Source organism: Dama dama, chromosome 5 (assembly GCF_033118175.1).
Source record: "Dama dama isolate Ldn47 chromosome 5, ASM3311817v1, whole genome shotgun sequence".
Classification (NCBI taxonomy): domain Eukaryota; kingdom Metazoa; phylum Chordata; class Mammalia; order Artiodactyla; family Cervidae; genus Dama; species Dama dama.
In genome coordinates this window covers 121,773,150-121,794,641 of record NC_083685.1, presented here as the reverse complement: position 1 = coordinate 121,794,641, position 21,492 = coordinate 121,773,150, and the positions used below count along the sequence as shown (strand labels likewise).

At 50.9% G+C, this 21,492-nt stretch overlaps 1 long non-coding RNA gene across 1 annotated transcript; it reads left to right on the top strand.

The window, feature by feature from the left end:
- Positions 1-12,734: 12,734 nt before the first annotated feature.
- On the top strand, positions 12,735-20,365 carry LOC133057732 (uncharacterized). The gene is made up of 3 exons (XR_009693074.1): positions 12,735-12,921; positions 13,252-13,373; positions 16,177-20,365. It is a non-coding gene; the product is annotated as an uncharacterized LOC133057732 (long non-coding RNA).
- The last annotated feature ends 1,127 nt before the right edge of the window (positions 20,366-21,492 follow it).

Below are 21,492 nucleotides of genomic sequence, written 5' to 3'. Positions count from 1 at the left end.
ACACACACACACATCATACAATACCACTTACGTGTACAATTCAAAGATATTTAGAAATTCACAGGTATGTGCAAATATCACCACAGTCATAGAACATGTAGAACATTTTCATCACCTCATCCCCATTAGCAATCACCCCACCATAAGCCCTAGGCAACTCCTAATAAAAGTTATTAACTTTGATGACTCTGATTGATTTTTTTCTTTTTATGTATTTCTGTATTTAAGATATCTTGGCCTAACTCAAGGTCACAAAATTTTCTCTCTCTCTTTTTTTTTCTGAAGTTTTATAGTTTTTGGTTTCCATTTAGGTCAATGATCCATTTTGAGTTGCTTTCTGTAGTGGTGGGTGGTATGAATTGGAGTGTTCTTTTTGCATATGGATGTCCAAATGTTTCCTTTGTTGAAAAGACTACTCTCCTCACTGAATTGCTTTTGCACCTTTGTAAAAAATCAGTTGTACAGGATTGTACATATCTATTTCCATTCCATCAGTCTATTTGCCCCCTTCACACTAATACCATGCAGCCTCAATTACTGTAGCTTTATGTAAGTCTTGATATTGGGTAATGTTAGCCCTCCAACTTCATGCTTTTTTTTTTCAAATTTGTTTCAGCTATTCTAGGTTCTTTTATAATTTCATGTGAATTTTAGAATAAGCTTCTCAATTTCTACCAAAAAGAGCCTGCTGGGATTTTGATTGGGATTGCCTTGGATCTATATATAATTTGGGGGGAAGAGATAGTTTTAATGATATTGAGTCTTCTAAGCTATGAACAAAGTGTCTCTCTTCATTGACTTAGATCATTTAAATTTCTCTCAGCAATGATTTGTGGCTTTTAGCGTACAATTCTTAGACATCTTTTTGTCAGATTTATTCCTAAGTGTTTTGTATTTTTGATGCTATTTATGATATTTAAACTTTTAAAATTTCTGGTCATTACTATTATATAGAATACAGTTGATTTTTTTATGTATTGATATTTCTCTAGTAACCTTACTAGTCTCACTTATAAGTTCTAGCAGATATTTTTGTAGATTCCATGAGATTTTTTACATAGATGGTTAGTATGGTCCGCAAATAATGACAGTTTAGGTTTTTTCCTTCCCATTCTGAATGCTTTTTTTCCCCTTTGGCTTACTTCACTGGTTAGAACCTCCAGTATGATGTTGACTAGAAGTGGGGAAAGCGAACATCCTTGTCTTATTTCTGATCTTAGAGAGAAAATTTTAGTCTTTCATCATTTATTTTAGTGTTAGCTACGGGGTTTATAGATGCCTTGTATAAGACTAAGGAAGTTCCCTTCTTTTCCTAGTTTACTAAGAATTTTCTTTTTTTGGGGGGTGACCAATGGATGTTGGATTTGTCGAGTGCTTTTTTCTTCCCCTGTTTTGAGATAATCATATAGCTTTTCTTTTTGTTTGTTAAAATGGTGGACTGCATTGATTGATTTTCAAGTATTGAACCAGTCTTTGTTCCTGGGTTTCCCCCTTGTCATGTTGCACTTTTCTTTTAATATATAATTAAATTTTTAATAAATTTAATAAATCATTAAAATTCTAAAATTTTGCTTAATGATGTTGTACCTTGTTTGTGAAGGGTATTGATCTGTGTTTTTTTGTTTGTTTTTTTTGGCCATGCTGCAAAGTTTATGGGATCTTAGTTCCTTGACCAGGGATTGAACCCAAGACCATGGCAGTGAAAGTGCCAAGTTTTCACCACTGGGCTGCCAGGGAATTCCCAAGTCTGTGTGTTTTTTTTTTTCCCCTTGTAACATCTTTGTCTGATTTTTGTATCAGGGTAGTACAAGCCTCATAGAATGAATTGACAAATGTTCTCTTGCTTCAGTTTTCTGAAAAAGCTTGTGTACAATTGGTTTTATGGTAAGTCCCCTACATACAAACCTCCAAGTTGCAGACTTTCAAAGATGCAGATAGGCATCCCATCAATGTCAGGCATGAGTGAAGTCCTCTGTCTCCTATTGCTGCAGATCCTTCAGTTCTACCACTGCTTTTAGCTCCCCTGTTCCTTATCCATGTCACTTTGTCCCACTCCATTTCTAGAGCCACAAAAGACTGTCCCAGCATGTTTCAGCTTCCCTCTGGGAAGGTGAAGGATATTAGAATTCCTGCCCTGCCCTTTGGGGCTCCCCTTCCCACACACCCCACCGCACAGCCCTGCTTCTTGGGCACTGCCAAGGCTGCTGATATTGGTCGTCTACTCTGTAGCCACTCACAGTCGATGCTTTCTTTATAGGTTGGTACTAAAAGTAGAAGATCAATAATGTTATATTATTATGACTGTATATAAAAATTCAGTGCACAGCTGAGTGGCGTATAATGATTACGACTTTGGTGTTTTCCTTGGGCCTCTAACTGTCTTCCCTTTTGCTGGCATTGCCTGCCTCTATCTCATGCTGGAGTTCTTCCAACTCATCAATAACAGATAGAGTCGCTGGAATGCCTCTGTTAGGGAGAAGATCCTCTGGAGTTCTTGCTCCTGCTCTAGCTGGGAGGGTTGCTGATGGGTGCCACTGTTCAGCTGGCATCCAGGGGATGACCTCCCTTCATGCCTCATCTGGGGTAGAATCGAAGAGTCCAGGCCCAGCTATTCCTACTACTAACTAATACTACCAGTATTACTAGCACTACCAGTTCTACTAGAACTACTACTACTGCTACTAGTACTAGTACTACTAGTATTACAATACTACTAGCACCACCACCAGTCCTACTGCTAATTAGCATGACTATTTCTGCTTTTTCTAAATTGAGGTGAAATTCACATAGCATAAAACGAATTGCTTTATTTACTTATTTTTTATAAGTTGATGCCTGAGATTTAATTTTATTTTTTATTAAATTTTTTTTTAGCTGCACTGTGCAGTATATGGGATCCTACTTCCCTGACCAGGGATAGAACCCATGTCCCCCACACTGGGAGCACAGAGTCTTAACCACTGGATCACCAGGGAAGTCTCAACGAATCATTTTAAAGTCTACAATTCAGTGGTATTTAGTACATTCACAATGTTGGGCAACCATCCCCTTTATTTAGTTCCAGAAATTTTCTTCACCCCAGAAAGAAACTCTGACCTCATTAAGTCGTTACTCCCTATTTACCTGTTCTCCCAGCTCCTGGAAACCACTGCTCTACTTTCTCCCTCCAGGGACTCTGCCTATTCTGGACGTTTCATAGAAATAGAATTTTACTCTACATGGTTTCTGCGTCTGGCTTCCTTTGTTCAGCGTCGTGTTTTCAGTGTTCCATCTGGGTTGGATCGTGCTCAGAACTTCCTTTTTAAGCCTGGATACTCTTCCATTGGATGGGTGGACCACATTTTGTGTCTCTGTTCATCTGCTGATGGATGCTTGAGTTGTTTCCACCTTTTGATGATGGTGAGTGAAGCTGCTATGAGCATGTATGTAGGAGTATTTGCTCGAGTCCCTGTATTCAGTTCTTTTGGGTACACACCTGCAAGTGGACTTACTGGGTCATGGGTGATTCCCTGTGTAACCACTGGAAGAAGCCTCATTACTTCTTGGCACTCCTTTGTTGGGCTAAGCCTATCCAAGTCACTTCCTGAGGAGGGTCTATGCAAGGGATGTCCTCTGAGACCTTGCATGGGTGCCAGCCCCATCACACTCTGCCCGCGCTGCTCCTCCCCTCACCACTTTCTGCAAGAAAGTGATGCCCTACCCAGGGTGGCTGGGACACAGAACTCAGCCCTGGACCCAGCTCTATTGCATCTGACTGAGACTGATGGAAAATCCAACAGAACAGTTGGATTCGTCAAGGGCCCTGTGCACCCTCGACCTGACTGCTTTACAACTGGCCAGTCCTGTCCCCTGTGGTGGGTGAGAAAAAGGGGCTCTGGGAGGTCAATAAGTAGAGAAGGGCTGGGAGGAAAAGGAGTGATAGGGTGCCCTATTTTCCCTTTGCCTTTCATGTCATTGTTTCAGCATGAGTAGTTGACCGATACAAGGAAGGAACACAGGTCAGAAAGTAGATGATAGGGTTTCCTGGTCATTCATTTTCTTAAAACCACGTTGCATTCTTTCTGCATTCAAAGTTAAGTTCTGGCTTGAACAGAAGGTATGGACTTTGGAAGTCATCAGTGTTCCCTCTCACTGGTTGTAGGCATCATGCACGAGCCTCATTCTCACACTCAATCTCACTGAATCCTTCAGGTCCACAGAACTCCGTGCTCGTGGGGCATTCCCAACGCCATATGCAAGGGGGCGTATATCCAAATATCTGCTCATGCACACACTCTAACATCCCATAGACTTCACTTACAAAACACATGTCCAAAAATAAAATTATTAAGACCCTTAATCCAAGCAGAGGTCCCTCTGAGCATGCGGCCCTGTGTGGCTTCAGAAGTAGTTCTCCATGAAACCAGCCCTGTTTGTGTTTATGTACACCTGTGTGTGTGTGTGTGTGTGTGCATGTGTAGTCATGTAAATGTTCTACAACTTGCCTTATCATGTTTTAAGGGCTTCCCTGATAGCTCAGTTGGTGAAGAAACTGCCTGCAATGCAGGAGACCCCGTTTCGATTCCTTGGGTCGGGAAGTTCCCCTGGAGGAGATAGGCTACGCACTCCAGTATTCTTGGGCTTCCCTTGTGGCTCTGCTGGTAAAGAATCTGCTTGCAATGGGTGGAATCTGGGTTCGATCCCTGGGTTGGGAAAATCCCCTGGAGAAGGGAATGGCTACCCACTCCAGTATTCTGGGCTGGAGAATTCCATGGGCTATATAGTCCATGGGGTCCCAAAGGGTTGGACATGACTGAGTGACTTACACTTCACTTCACTTATCATGTTTTAAAGTATTTATTTCTTTGGCTGTATCAGGTCTTAGTTGCCCCATGTGAGCTCTTAGTTGTGGCATGTGGGATCTAGTTCTTTTACCAGGGACTGAACATGGGGCCCCTGCATTGGGAGTGTTGAGTCTTAGTTACTGGACCACCAGGGAAATCCTTTGCATTATAATTTAATCATCTATCTTGGAAAACTTTCTCTATAAACTTCATATATTCTATAAAAATGTATGTAGTTCTTTAAAGTGGATCCATGAAAATCCATTAAATGTATCAAAATATATTTAATCAATATTCTATTCATAGACTTTTCCCCTCAATTTCGCCCTTACCAACAATCCTGCTTCAAATATCTTTGTGCCCTTAAGCAAATGTTTTTTCACCACAGTTTCTGGAGGCTAGGTTTCTAGAATTGGAACTGCTGGTTCACAGTATACAAAGATGTGAATATTATAATAGACATCAACAAATTATCTTTTTTCCCTTTGTGTTTATGTGGTTGGGACAAATTACCAATTTCTTTGCTCTCAACAACACGTGCCTGTTTCAGTACTCCTCCACCAACATATGGTACTATCAGAGTCTTCATCTTTGCCCATAGGATAAGGCAAAAATATCTCATTGTTGTTTACTTTTATTTAGTTATCAGAAAGATCAAGGATTTTCTCATATTTATTCATCCATTTGTAGTTCTTCCTTTGTAATCTGATTATCTGTACTCTTTGAATGTTGCTCCTTTCCTTTTTTTAAAAACTAAACATTTTAAAGAATATTTAATTTATATGTTTACTTGGCTGCGCCTGGTCTTAGTTGTGACACTTGGGTTCTTCCATCTTCGTTAGGACATACAAGCTCTTAGTTGGAGAAGTGGGATTTGGTTCTTTCACCAGGGATTGAACCTGGGCCTCCTGCATTGGGGAGCATGGAGTCTTAGCCACTGGACCACCAGGGAAGTCCTCGAAATAGACATTTAATGTTAGAATGGTTTTAGACTTATAGAAAAGCTTCTAAGCCAGTGCAGAGTTCCCATACACCCCACCCCTGATTTCTGCTAGTATTAATACATAAGGATGGCACATTTGTCACAATTAACAAACTAATATTGACGTATTATTACCAGCTAAAGCCTGTGCTTCCTTTAGATTTCCATAGTTTTTCCTTAATGTCCTTTTTCTGTTCCAGGATGCCATCCAGGAAGCACGTTACATTATTGGCCATGTTCCTCAGGCACCACTCAGCTGCGAGTTTCTCAGACTCTCCTTGTTTGGATGACCTTGGCGCTTTGGGAGAACACTGCTCAGATACCTTGCAGAACGCAGCTCCAGACGACGAGTCTCTGGACTGGACTGGGTGGTGGGTTTAGGGGAGGAAGACTGCAGAGATAAAGGGCCTTGCTCATCTTGTCATGTCAAGGGCATCTGACCATCAAAGCCGGTGTCGACCTTGGCCACCGGGCTGAAGTCGTGTTTATCAGGTTTCTCTGTGTGACCTGACTCTTTCCCGTCTTCATATTGTTCTGCTGCTTTTGGGTCTCTCTGTCACCGGCTGTGCCTCTTAACGGGGTGAACGAGCTGCGGTTTCCTCTCTGCATCCACTGGCCTTGTCCACTGTGTCCAGCATTTGGGTCCTGCGGTCTCAAGGTTCTCACCACCCTGCTGTCATCACCCCCGACCCTCAGAGCTCTGGGGCATTTCTCCACGTGGTTGGAGCAAAGTCCCCTGGTGTCCTGGTCTCTCACTTCTGCTTCTAACACTAACCTCCTAGCCGGTCTGGGAGGACTGCCCAGCAGCTCCCAAGCCAGGCAACTTACTCAGACGTCAACCTACACATCCTAAGGGAAACATGTCTTCTCGAGAACTGGCCCCTCTCAGCCGTGTCGTCTCCTGTCCTCACGCCTCTCAGACCCACCGATTCTCCCCAAACATCCCCAGACCGGCTCCCTCCTTTTCTGACCTCCTTATCTCACCCAACTGGACTGCAAAGGCCTGCAGGGCTTGCAAGGGACAGACCCCGATCCCTGTGCCTTTAGACCATTTTGTCTTTAAACTGAATTCGTTTCCCATGGTAGTTGTAACAGATCACCACATACTGAGCAGCTCACAACAGCAGAAATGCATTCTCTCACAGTTGGCAGTGCCAGTTCCCTGTGGAGGCCCTGAGGGGGCACCCTGTCTCCCAGGGGGCGCAGGCCACCCTTGGTGTTCCCTCATTGCATCACCCCAGTCTCTGCCTCCGTCTCCCTCAGCCTCCTCTGCATGTCTCTGTGTCTCTGCTCTTCATGGAAGTCATTGGTTTAGGGTTCACCCCAAATCCAGGAGGCTCTCATGGCAAGATCCTTAATGACACCTGCATGAATCCTGTGTTTTCCTCTTCTGAGGTTCTGAATAGACAGGAATTTTGCAGGGACACAGTTCAGCCCATTCCAGAAGTCCTGAAGGTGGATTTGTGGTTGGTGAACTGGAGGCGTGGGGTCTTCTCAGGACGTCAAACCTGCCCAGCCCTCTGTGTGGAGCTGAGTGGCTCATTTGCGGTCAGGAGGAGGCATAGCAGCTGGGGGTCACACATGAGGAGGGAGTGGGAGCAGGAAGGGGCAGAGCTTCGGGGAGCCCCAAGGAAGAGTCCACCCCTGGGCCCAGGGCTGTCCCAGCTAGGTGGGGCTGGCAGGGCCTCTCTTGTCGTTGGATGCCTGCTGCCCTGGGAAGGATGTGCCCTTGGCTGTGGCCCGCTCTTCCACTGAGTGACAAAACCTTCCACGGTGGCCCAAGAGCTCCAGGCTGTCTGCCGGAAATCAGCCCCTTATTCCTGAAGGCAGATCCGGGTAGTCTCCCCCCAACTCCCTGAAGTTCCCTGACTTCCACTGGTCGGGCTGTGAGGCCTTTGCTGTTTGAGCAAACTATTGTGCTGGCCCCTGACCCACACCCTCAGAGGGCCCTCCCCAGGGGAGCAGGGCCTTCCCCCAGGGCAAGTCCTCTCCAGAAGGCCTGCGGCCGTTGGCCTACTCAGCCTGCTTCCCGGCAGACCCCACAAGAAGCCCTCCTGCAGCTCCACCCCCTCAGCTCTCAACAGGCCTGGAGGGTGAGGCCCATCTCACAGAGGGTTTGCTGGGGTGTGGAGAGGTGGAGCCCCCGCCCCACCCTCAGCTTAGGCCAGGCCATCTGATTCCAGAGGCCAGGATCTCCCTTGTTTCAGGGCACCCAGGGGGACTGAGGGCCTCTGAGTATCCCCGGCCTGGGTCCAATTTCCCAAAGACACCCGATTCCCTGGGGATTACATTCATGCTGAGTGACGGCCACGGGCCTGCCATCCTGGCCCCTTTAGGGATGGGATGTAAAAATAGACAGGCTGACCTCTCAGGGCCGAGACTCCTCTTTCCTTGGCCTTTTCTTAAACCCCCTCCTGCTGCCTCCTCCTGCCTGGCTGGGCCTGGCCAGGATGTAACAGGCCCCCAGACAGAGCCTGGAGTACCCCCTCTCACACCAACCCTGCTCTGGGTCCCTGCTGACTGGGGAGGGTACGAGGCATCAGGCACTAGTGGAGGCCACGCTAGAGGCCACTAAAGCGAGGGAAGGGACACCCATGGTCACAAAGCAAGTGGACAAGTTTGAGGATGGGCACTTGGAACTTTTGCAAAGTCAGAAGAGCTTTTGGGGCAAAATCTTTCCTATTCATGAGAAATAGCTTAACATATCCTAAGTCACCAGAGTTAGGTGTGTGGAAAGGGGAGGAGGCTGAACAACGGAGGGATAGCCCTGGGGACTGATCTCGTCTTGGGATTAAAGATATTAAGACTGGACAGTAATGGTAATGATATTAATATTAATTCTATTAATAATAGAAAAAATTATAGGATGGCAACAGCTGCCACTTTTAAAGTACAGACTACTTGCCAAGCCCTTTGTATATAGTGTTTATTGCACCGGGCCCTTGCATGGATTCTGGGACCCATTATTTTTAACCTCATCTTACAGTGAAGGAGACCAGGGCTCAGAGAGATGAGGTAACTTGCCTGAGGCCCACAGCTAGAAAGAGGCAGAGCTGGGCCTTGAACCTGGGTTTCTGGTGTCTGGCACTAACTCGTGTGGCTTCTCTGTGCTGCGGGGAGCCCATGGTCTACGCCGTGAGCTCTCCATCGGCTCGGCCTCCCTTGCTCCAGCACCCACAGCGGGCCGCACCTGTGATCTTCTGGGCTTCCCTGGGCTTTGGAGGCAACAAGCACTGCAAGGCAGCCCTGCTTCCCTGAGCACCGGCCAGGCCAGCATCAGGATAATGAAAGGGAGGGCTAATTGTGGCTCTTTTTTCATGGTCACATCCCAGTCCCCTGAGCAGGTCAGGGCCTGAGGAAGCGCTTACTGACCAGCTGCATGGCGCTGAGCACTCCAAGCTACCAGCTTGTGCATCCATGTACTCAGGCCCTAATCTGGACATGACCTCCAGCCCAGTCCAGCAGCCTTCTGAAAACCTCCTACCCCGGCCACAGACACCCCTGCTCGACTTACCCCAGGGCTGAACTCCCTGATAGCAGCTTCGCCAAGCCCCCGGGCGGCCAGGTGGCTTCCTTGCTCAGCCCCACTCCCGCCTCCTCCGCAGCCAGGAATAACCAAGTGACTCAGGCAGTGCCCGTGGCGCTGACCCTGCTCCCTGGGCACTTTTCCCTACAAGGCCGGGTGCGCCTCCGGCCACCCGGAGGTGACACGCAGGCTGCTGTCCCACTTCATCCATCCATTCATCTACCACTATTTATGGAGCCAGTTCCTTTGCAAAACACAGGGCTACAGTTGCTCCAAATGAGGGGCTAAGGATTTTGCTGGGAATCTAGAATGAGAGTCAGGCCCAGGGCCCTGACATGGGCCCCCTACTGGATTCCCTCCTGGGGAACTGCCTGAACTGTCTTGGAAGGTCATGAGAGTATCTGTCGGCTCTGCTGCTGGGCCGTGGCATCAGGGCAGGCCCGGGCGCCAGGGGTGACCTCTCTGCCTGGGAATGAAGGAGGGGTGCCAAGCCTGCCTGCCCAGCGGGTGATTATTGCTGGTATCCTGCCTGTTTGCCTGGAGGGGAGCCAGTTGAAGCTCACAGCCAGAGTGGGGCTCACGAGTCAGCCTGCCCACCACGCCCGTCCCACCCATCTCACCGGCCGGCCCTGCAGCATTCCCTCCCCAGGGAGGAGCTGACCCCCAGCTGCCTGATGCATGATGCCTCTGCTGGTGAGTCACAGGGTCTGCTGTGTGCAGGGATGGGCTGGTCCAGGGTCTTGGCTCTGGGGCTTTGGCATCACCCCCAAGGCTAGATGGATCCTGCCCCCTGGCTGTTTGTGCAGGAAAAATAAAACCTCTTCTGATCCCCTTACCCAGCCAAAGTCACTGCTGGTGTTTTTAGTGTATTTCCTGTCTGTCTTCTCACTACATACACCTGTGCATATATTTTAGAAATAAAGGTGAAATTATGTACGTACTGGTTACTACCATCAGGAACATTTCCCCATGAGACTTATTTAAAATATTTAACAGGTTTACTGAGACACAATCAACATATCATAAATTCTCTCATTGAAAGGAGTAAAATTCAATGGTTTCAGTCATGTAGAGCTGTGCAACCACCACCATCATATAATTTCAGAATATTTTCCTAGACCCCAAAGATCTCTGTGCCCATTGGCTGTCACTCCCAATTCTGCTCCCTCCCGCCAGTCAACAACCACTAATCCTCTGTCTCTATGGAGGCACTTATTCTGGACATTCCAGGCAAACAGAATTACACGAAGGTCTATTTTTTGGAAGCCCCGAATTAAACGGGTGTTGGGCTTTCTGATCTGGGATATACCACGTCTCCTTGTGGGGAAGTTCAGTTGTCTCAAACATTTCTCTGCACTGAAAAAGACCACCCATTGCCCCCACTGGAGGATCTAAAGGTGGGATTATAAAGGCTGAGCTGGAATGAGCTGCTCTCCTGTCTTTGTACACAGCACGTTACCTTGTGAGAGGAGCACGCAGTCACTCGGCTTTCTCCAGAGAACAGGGACCCCCTCCAGGCTCACGCAGCTACCCCCAGTGCTGCCAGGACCCGCCCATAGAGGGACACAATGGATGGTGGCTGACCACACACAGACCAGGGCTGTCGCCTCTCCAGTAAGCCTGGCTTTGCTTGAGTGGTGTCATGCACTGCCCATACTCAGGAACAGGGGTGGGCTCCCCTTCAAAACCCAACCAATGCTACCAGGATGGATGGCTTTTCGGGCATGAAATCTCCATTCACGGATGATGGAGATGACTGTTAGGAGATACCCAGATCTGGTGGGAAAAGTGAACAATCCAACTTGCTGGAATTTGCTGGACAGTCACAAGCTAAACCAAGACAAAGCCTGCAGGAGGCTGCAAAGTAACGGGAGTGGAGTTTTCACGTGTCTTGTCCACTAATTCTAAAAGGCAGTTACCCAGATATTCTCAGCTAGGGCAGACCACTAAAGCCTCAGCAGATCTCCCCAAAGTGTTGACTTCTGGGGAACTTGAAGTTGGGGTCATGGAATTCCGTGACAACGTCCCTCCTGCAGATTAGTCGGGGGGGGCGGGGGCGGGGGGGGCTGGTCAGTTCTGGTCTGGCATACTGCAGTCCACAGGGTCTCAAAGAGTTGGACACGACTTAGCGACTGAACAACAACAACAAAGACAACAATTCTGGCCACGGGGCAGGGAGTACCTGCCTCTCTGCAGGAAAAATAAAACCTCTTCTGATCCCCTTACCCAGCCAAAGTCACTGCTGCTCGGAGTCCCTGAAAAGTCATTTCCCTCCAGGGTACTAAGTGTGCCACCAACTCCCTGGGAAAGGCATTCACCCAGGTGTTGCCTTGTGTGTGCACACTGCACACTATGGACCTGCAGATGGAGAACACACGGACACACTCCCACCCCCCAATCATCATCCACAGATGTGTGGTGGCTCCTCTGAGAAGGCACGCTTCCCCTAACTGTTCACACTACCACCTGCCTTGCTGCACACACATTAAGTGCCTTTCCCATCCTTGCAGAGCAAGTTGGCCTGTGTAGTTAGCATTCCTGCCCACTCTCCAGCACAGCCAGGACACGTGCTGAGTGGACAGCTCACGGGCCACCACAGGGACAGCCCTGCAGAGCAGGCTTTCCTTTTCCATCAGCCTCAGGTCCTGGGGAGAGAGACAAAATTTGGGTGGTGGTGGGTACATTATCCAAGTGACCAGTGATCCCTTTTCCCCAGAAAGGAACCCTTTCAATGTTATAGTCACTGAACTGCTTGGGATGGCCCATTGAATATCGAACAAGGCTACTCTGAAGTCCAAAACACTTTCAGAGGAATTTGCATTTGATCACAATAGCACTTAGATGACTGAATAATGCTGAGTGAATCTTGATGAATGAATAATCATAGACTAGACACTTGGTAGGCCTTTAGCCATATTTGTGGGCACAGATTCCTGCAGTCTTTTAGAACTTAGCCATGCAAGAATCTTGCTGTGGAGCCTAGCCCTGGATGCCACAGGCTGGACCACCAGTCCAGACACTGGAGGGGACCTCCCATGGCAACTTCTGCCAGCTCCCCTAGACTGGTCTTCAGGGGGAGGGGGCTAGTGGTGAAAACCTGACCTCAGTAAGTTCCCGGCTCTCAGCTCCAGCACGTGGCTGGCTGGGTCCCCCGTTTCCAGCCCACACCACTCGCTCCGGGCTGCCCCCCTGCTCCAGAGGAAGTGAAACAGGCTGTGCCCAGGCAGAATCGCCTGGCTGCACCTGGCATGAAGTCCCAAGCAGGCTGCCTGCACAGCCCTCTCGGCTGACCTCTGCACACCCTCCCCGGCGCTTTGCCAGGCCTTATTCATGCGCTGGCAGTGTTAGGACCACTCGGGAGGGAGGCGGGGCCAGTGGCTTCCAGGCCCAGCGCCAAGCCCTAGCCTGCACCCTAGGCTGCACTCCCGTATCCAGGAACCACCTCTTTTTACAGCAGGAAGAGGGCAACCAGAGAGGGCGAGAGCGCAGCCCACGGTCACCCACAAGCTTCAGAACAAAGTTGGCAGCGTGAGGAGTCTGGGTTCGAATCCTAGCACAGCCCGTCATATCGCTAGCAGTTAAAACCTCAGGTAAGTTTCCCCGTCACTCAGAGTTTCCCTGTAAGGAAATAACCCATCTCCCGTGACAAATCTCCCTTTCCATCCTCCTGGGACCTTTGCAGGCAAACTGCCAGGCGGATGGCAGTCGGGTTGGGAAGCATGAATGGAGTCAGTGCCGCTTTTTCTCCTGCGCTCGTTCAGGGCCGGTGGGCGTGGGGAGGCTTGGCACCCAGGCCAGGAGATGCTGGGGTGGGTGTCCTGCGGTCCTCCCGCCTCCGACTAGGTAATGGGGGCCAGAGGTCGCCCTCCACCCCCGAACCATGAGGGTTGGAGGATCCCCCGCGCTATTCCTCCTTGCAGCCTCCTCCGCGCGCCCCGCAGCGCAGGCACCCACCGCCCAGCCGCAGCCTGCGTTCTGTCTGCAGCCCAAGGGGAAGTGTGCGTGCGCGTCTCCACTGGCAACGGCGGTCGCCCGGCAACCCGTGAGCCCCAGGCCCGCCGCCCCCCGGGAGCCCGGAGGGGGAGGGGGAGGGGCGCCCCGCGGTTCCGAGGTTCCGCGCAGTTCCTTCCTCCTGGGATCCGCAGCGCGAACCCGCACGGCCAACTCCGGACCCCGGCCGCCTCTCGCTGGAGCTGCGCGTGGGGGCTGGGGCACTTGGACTGTCCCGTGCTGGCATCCAGGGAGGCTGGAAAACCAGACCTCGCGGAGGCTCTGGCAAGCCCCTTCCCTCCGGGGATATCGAGGCAGCAAAGCCTCCTGGCCCTCTCCCGAGGCTGGGCGAGGAGGGCGAAGGTCGCAGGTGTGAGTGCGTGGTGAGACATAGACAGAGAAGACACTAGCAGGGTGCGGTGCCCACGGGTGGGAGAGTCATGTCAGGGTGTGGAATCCAGAACGTCTGAGATGACGTTCAGCTGGGGGCTGGTCCCTCTGGGGCCGGCTGGGGGCAGAGGGCAGCCTGAGGACAAGATCACTCACAAAGTCTGGACAGTGTTTAGGTTTTTTCACCCCGTGGCGTGCCTGCATTTTAGAGAGACGTCAACCACTTACTGCACGGGCCTGATTTGGTGTTTAGTCACCATTTGAAGCTGCACACTCCAACCCAAAAGTCACAGGATCCCATATCTCAAACCCCCAAACCCAAATCCAGGATCGTGGCTCATGAAGGTGGAGATACCCTGGTGGGTGGTGGTTTGGGCTACTGCAGATATCAAATATGTCTTCTTAGCCAGCTACTGAGGTCAGTTCCCCAGCTCATCTTGGGCAACCAGCTCTGGATTTCACGAACACGGACTCATGCCATTTCCCCAAGGCTCCCGGTGAAGAAATAAACGAGGCGCACACAGGACAACTGATGCCCAGCCCACCACCCTGCAATGGGGGCCTCCTTGGTGTTGACAATGACTCAGTAACGGGTCCACCCTTGGGATCCCCCTGCCTGGCCTCAGAGGGGTTTATCTGGGCTTTACCACTTTCCTGCTGAGTGACCTTGAATAGGTGACATGAACTCCCTGGGCCTCAGTTTCCTCATTCTATAAAATGGGGACAAATATAAGGCTTTGTGGGGATTCAATGAGACAGTCAGGCACAGGCAGTGTTCAGGAGAGCCTGGGCTAGTCTCATCCCCTCTCTCCTTTCCCTGGCTCCCTTCTGGGTCCTCATTGCCTTCTTCTTGTCTAGTCTGAATTCCCCTAGCTGTTTCCCCTTGGTGTTTTTCTCTTTTCTGCCTCCTTCCCCTCCCCACAGTCCGACTTCGTTTCATCTCCAGCCCTCTCTTCTTCATTATCAGTTTCATTTCTCTGTCCAGACATTTGGTGACCTCTGCTGAGTGTGTGCCAGGCCCCGCGGCCCCCAGCACCACCTTGCCAGGCTCCTCAGGTTCTGCTCTTGTATTGCCCAGGGGCTGGGGCTGGGGGGTGGGGAGGAGTGCTGACGTCAAGAGGCGTTTATCTGCCCCTCCCTGCCTAACGCAAATTTCATCCTCGTACTCTCTGAATCAATTTACTTTTATTGCCTCAGCTGCTCAAAAGCAATTTTTCAAGAACAAAAAGGTCAGCACGTCCAAGACTAATCAATTCTCCTAGAGCTCCTGCCACCACCGCCAGGGGAGCCGGGGACTGGCGGCCCCCCGCCCTTCCCGCCAGCCCCCTCCCAGCCCCATCACTTTTATTGCTTCATGATGCCTGTCATTAGCGGTGTGTTTGAGACGCCCCACAGTGTTCTTACAACATAAAACCTGGCCCACTTGCGGGGGGGTGGGGGCCGATGGGAGGTGGCGGGCGCATTTATGGCCACTCGCTGGCCCAGACAGTAACAGCTGAGCTGATGGATCGCCTGTAAGGGGAGCCAGGACAGGAAGTATCCAGCCACTTGTTCAAAAGCTCGGCTCCAGAGGACACGCCAGAGGAGCCAGGGCCCTGGCTGCCTGCTCTCAACCCCCATCACTGTTGCCTTGGGCACCTGCCTGCTGTCGCCCAGTCCAGGTCTTTCCTCTCGAGACCACTCTGGTCCCCACTGCAACCCTGCCCGTGGACAGAATATTCCTTCCTGAGTATCTCCCAACACTCAGCATCATGCCAGGCTCCACCCTCTGTGAGGCCCTGCCATTCCAGATGGGAAAACTAAGGCCCAATATCACAGAAGTAGATGCAGACTGGAAACAGGTCTGGAACCTGTCCAGGGGACACACACGAGCCTTGCCCAGTGGAAAACACATCTGCTGTTTCCGGCTTTGCCCTTCTACCCCCCCAACTGTCCTGTCCCGCACCATCCTAACATCTGATGCCCGTGGCAACAGCACCTAAAATGCACCCAGGCTTCCAGGGGCAGACCTGCACTCAACACACTGCCCAGATGACCCCTTTTTGCCCACGACAACCTTTTTATGAGACACTCTTATGCCCATTTTTCAGATAAGGAAACTGAGGCAGAGGAAGACAAAATTTTATGCTCAAGACCACACAGCTAGAAACATGCAGAGGGACCAGATCCCAACTATCTGTTTTTTTGCTCTTTTAAAAATGGCTTAGGATATGAAATATCCAGAATGGCAAATCTGTGGGTGTGGAAGGCAGATTGATGGTTGCCAGGTGCTGTGAGAAGAGGCATGAGGAGGAACTGGTCAATGGGCATGTGTTTCCTGGGGTGATGAAAATGTTGAGGAACTAGATAGAAGGAACGGTTGCCCAACATAATGGATGTGCTAAATGCCACTGAACTGTACACTTTAAAATGCTTGGTTTTGTGTCATGTAAGCATCAATAATTTGATTTTCTTTAACGGCTTAGGTTTTTCTGCCACTTATTTGGCAAGAGGCCGGGTGGCCTGCCTCTGCTCTCCTGGGAAAAGTATGACAGCACGAGAGACTCAAAGATGTCCTTCCTGCCCAGCAAGAGAGTCACCTCTCCCAGGAAGCCCTCCTGGCTGACCTCACCTGCTCAGACGGCTCCTCCCAACTGCCATGGCCTCTGTCCCTCTCATGTGGTCCTACCCCGTGGCTCTGCCCTATGGCTCAGGGCTCTGTTTATAGCACACAGAGTGTGTGTGGGCCTGGCTCCCTGTCAGATAGGACCCATGCACAAACAAATCCAACATCCCTCGGGTTCCTGGAGGCTCCCGTAACCCCTGATCCTTCCTTGACTTGAGCCCGTTCCCTTGTCCCTCGGCCCCAGCTCTGAGCTAAGCTCTCAGAACCTTTGGCCTTTTCTCAGGACTTCAGAGGTCATTTGGTTGACCCCCAAGCCTGCTACCCAGTGCCCTCTCCAGGCTCGCTTGCATGGCACAATGACAGAGAGCTCATGACCCCCCTCACAGGACATCTGAAAATCCTTTCTGCGATTAAATTGCCCGCCCTGCCCAGGGAAGAACAAGCCATGTCTCCTCTCTCCAGGAGAGACAGGCACACCTGTGAAGACTGCTCATAGCCCCCACTGCAGTGATCTCCGAATGTCCCTAACGTGGGTTCCTCCCAATTGTGAGCCCCTCCCAACCTGGCTACTCTTTCTTCTCTGCTCTCCAACGCCACATCTATCAGGAGCCCAAACCCTTGAAGGCCCTCTGCTGGGCAGGGCAGTCCAGCCACTTGAGAAGATGACTCTGAGCTAGGTCTCTCTTCTGATGTCCAAGTTTTGTCCCACAGGCTTTGGGGAGCCTCACCCAGGATGAGAAGGGGTCTTAGGGCAGAAATAAAGCCTGGGATGCATGAGCCCTGGTGATGTGTCCCTGGAGTCAGCCAGATGCCTATTCAGCCCCTGCCATGAAACTGGCCAGGCAACTCACCAGGGCCTTGCCGTGGGCAAGCGTCTCTTTCCCAGTCATCCTGAGGGGAAGGCTGAGTAGACAAAGCTAGTGAAATACTCGGAACAGAGCAAATACCAATGTCTTTAAGCATATTTGTTTCTTTAGCAAAGATGATGACTTCCTTCTGTGAGCTCACTCACGGTGTTGAATGCCAACTCACCGTTTACCTGTTTCCTTGGACCAACCAGCCAAGGAAGGGTTAGACCTGGAGGTGCTACTTTGCAGATAGAGGCCCTGGGGGGTTCGCAGGAAGTTAGGGTTCCTGAGCTTCCCACAATGTGACAGGTCCTAGTGTCCATGTGGGCACCATACTGGCCCTGCCAGTCTCCCTGCAGTGCACCTGGCTTCCAGGTCTCAAAATTCAATCTGCTTCTCTGTTCCGGCTACTGGGCCCCTGCCAAGTCCTTCTGAATGTGTAGCAACTGCCGAACATTCTAAGAAATGCCTCCGGGGGTTTTCTTGGGAGCCCGGGTGAGGCAGGAAGTCCCCTGGGCTGAGGTGGTAGCAGATGGCACCTGCGCTCTGGGTGGGGGTGTCTCCTTGGGGTGCAGGCTAGTGAACTGGAGGCAGGAGTGTGAGTCCTAGTCCTGGGGCTCCTGCCAGTGGCCAGCACCTATCCATGATCCAAGGGCTCCCCACCTGCTCTATTTACAGACCTTGAGCTCTGGAAAGTGGTGTCCCCAGGGCCACAGAGCTATGCAGGCCAGGGGCTGGGACTGACTCACTCCCCATGGCAGCATGTGGCCAACCAAGGGTTGTTATCTGATGGCCTGTTATTAGTTTCTGTTCAGATGAATCTGTATCAACTCTATGCAGCTGAGTCCTACTGGCTGGGCTCAAGGAGAAGGAGAAAATTATAATAACTGAAAAAAATTGGTATTTTGACAAGTAAGTACATATTTTCGAATCCAGCCAGTCCAGGCTCTGCTATCTCCAGGTGACTGATGCAAGATAATGTCCTTTCGTGGCTCTCAGAAGATTTCCCTAGATTGTCTCACTGGTTGCCTCCAGGTCCCCTCTCTTCCTCTGTTCCTTTCTCCCCAGCCCCCACCCCTCTTTCATGCTTCTAAACTCAAGGGTCACACAGTCACCTGAACACACCAATCACAATGGCATCATTATAGTTCCAAAGCTACCAAAAAAAAAAAAAAGGTGTGCGTCTTGGAGGGGGGGGCACGGTGAGGATGGTGGGGTCCAGGAATTTAGCCGCACCCAGGAGAGCAGTACAATCGACTATTGTTGTGTCAGAAGTTTCCCGGTGATAAGAAGGGAGTTTAGAAATGCCGCTTTCTGAGCGGATTGCGAAACAGAATAGAAAGTTCAAGGCTGAGAGATAGCTGAGAACAGGGAGCAGCCCCTCCAGGAGGCCCCCAGGCCTCAGGCTGACCAGCCCCTTGACAACAGGAAGGGGGGCCTAGTTCAATCATCCCCCTCCACCTTCCCCCCCATTCCCAGGAGGACCAGGACATCAGAGAGCTCGCTTCTTCTCTGAGGGTTTTGTAGAAATTCTTTAAAGCAGCTTTGGACCATTGAGGGCCTGCCTGGTGCCAGGCACCTGTTGTATTTACCTCCATTATCTCATTTCTCAGGGCTTCCCAGGTGGTGCTAGTGGTAAAGAACCCACCTGCCAATGCAGGAGACCTAAGAGTTGCAGGTTCGATCCCTGGGTCAGGAAGATTTCCTGGAGGAGGAAATGGCAACCCATTCCAGTATTCTTGACTGAAGAATCCCATAGACAGAGGAGCCTGGCAGGCTACAGTCAATGGGGTTGCACAGAGTCGGACACGTCTTGGCACATCTCATCCCTCACACCCATGCTGTGTGGAAGGTGGCAGCTCCCTCCTAACTTGGATGGGCAGGCAGTCGAAGCACACAGATTGGGATCTGAACCCCACTACACTGCCTCTCGTTTATCCTGTAAGCCTGTGCCTTCAGATTTGTGGGGAGGACCAACTCCTCCTTGAGCATCCTAGGTCATTTCCAATTTGTGCATTCTCTCCCTCGGGACTTTGTCTAATGGTATCCGTGAGGCCCAGGCCAGGTTACAGAGGCGGGCCATGCTCCCTTCCTGCTCATTGCTTTCTGGTGAGAGCCACCCCTCCCCCATTCCAGGAGCTGATTTTGGCCAGTCTTTCCCTGGGACACCTGTCCTTGAGTTGTCATCCTCCCATGGGCATTAGCAACCTAGAGGGCAGAAGATGAGGGCAAGAGGAATTGCAGTGATCCAGCACTGGTCACTAGCAGCTGTGACCTCAGGCAGGTCGCTGAACCTCTCTGTGCCTCAGTTTCCTAATGGAAAAAATGGGGATAATAATAGCCCTACCCTGTATGACCACTAGGAGGAATAACAGAAGGTGCCTGGCTGATGCCTGTTCCATCTGGGGGCTCCCAAAGCATTCACTTCAGCCTAAGCCCGTCATCATATAGACTAACTAACCAGTGTGGCCCAGAAATTCAGGGCCTCCCTTATTCTGAATCTTGTGCTATTGCCATCACGTCGTGCCAGGCTCTTGACTCTCCCCTGGCAGGCACATACCTCCCTTTGGAAGTGGGAAGCAGCTGGGGTCCCCGGACAACTGCCACAGCGTGGGAGGCCTCCACTGCGCGTAGAGAGGTTGAAGAGGGGCAGAGACAGCACTTCCAGTCAAGCCTTGTGACATCATTCCTCAGCTCTATGTGTGAAATGTAATAAACAGAAGGTTCATTTAAAATGAAATTGGGGGAATTCCCTGGCAGTCCAGGGGTTAGGACTCAGCCTTTCACTGTCAAGGGCACAGGTTCAATGCCTGGTCAGGGAACTAAGATCCCGCAAGCCTCAAGGTGTGGCCAAAAAAATTTGGAAAAAAAAAAAAAAAAGGAACTGGGAGGCCAGAGCAGGAGCTCTCATAGTCTACCATTCAGTATCAGTTGCAGACCCAACAGGAAGAGAATATCTCACATCTCCATCAAGAAGGTTACTACTTTTCTATCCAGCAAGAGAAAGAAGAATTTCTCTCAGCCTGGCAACAACCCAGCCATTGAGAGGTTGCCACAACTCAGCCAATGAAAAGCCACAACACTTCCAACTCCTAGTTTCCTCCAATGAGCTCTTTTGGTTATAACAGCCCCTCCCAACTCCCTTTCTCCTCTATAAAAGAAAGTGCCCCTGCTTTGTTCTCCTGATTTGCCTGTGGTTTGCCATGGACAACATGTCCCAAATTGCAATTCTTTGCTATTCTCAAAGAAACCCATTTTGCTGCTAAAATTCCCAGCTATTTTATTGTTTTAGGTCAATACTAGCCTCCTAAATTTAGGACCCCAGTGCCCCTCCCCCAGCATGGTAGCTCCTGACCAGCAACCCTGTCACCCCCCGTGTCACTGAGTCCGTCCCCCAGGTCAGAGGCCTTGGCCCAGCTTCTCTGGTCCTCCCCCAGGGATATGAGACCTTCCTGAGGAGGTGCTCCTCTCTGACAATCTCACCCTTCCGTGGAGCTCCAGGAACCCCCATTCTCCTGCCACCACCTGGTAAGACCAAACCACCGCTGTCAAAATGCTCTGACATACCTGTCCCTCAGGTGAAATCAAAGCCTGTGAAAGATACAAATCCTGTGAGACTGTGGGAAGCCTTTGCTAGTTGCCCGGCCCTGGGTTGCAGCCAGCAGAGGCTGATCTGTGCTGTAGATGGTCTCTGCTTCCTGGGACCCTCACTCCTTCACCCAGAGCAGGGCCCATGGGGGTCCAGGCACCAGTGCTGCCTTGGAGTAGGAGACCTGAACATCCCAGCGGTCCGCCCCAACCAACAGGGCTGAGCATGAGTCTGCAGCAGCCCTACGCTGTGGTCAGGTCCAGGTGGCCTTCCCATCTTGGGGACAGCCATCCCTTTGGCCCTCTGTGTTCACACTCCCCACCCCCACCCCATTCCCTCTGGGCTGGCCCCAGTCAGGCCAAGTGACTTTAGCATGTTCCACAGCTCTCTGGGCCTGTCTACTCATCTGTGAAATGGTCTGGGACCTGCCTGCCTATAGGATGCCATGAAGGCTAGACAAACAGTAGACAGAGAGCTGGGCCCACAAGGCAGTGTGCTGGACTTTGCCGTGGGGCAGGCATTGAGACCTTTGAGACCTTGGTGGGTGAAGCCCAGAAATGGTGTCATGGGTAACAGGGGGCTTGCGCAGGGCAGCAGAACTGAGGACAGGGGAACAAGCCACTCAGCCTCTCCTGCAGCTGTGCTCTCCACGTGAGGTGAGGCAGACACAATGACATGGCTGTAGTCTGAGGGCCTCTAACAGGCCAGGCACGTGGGACATGATCTATGGGACTTCATG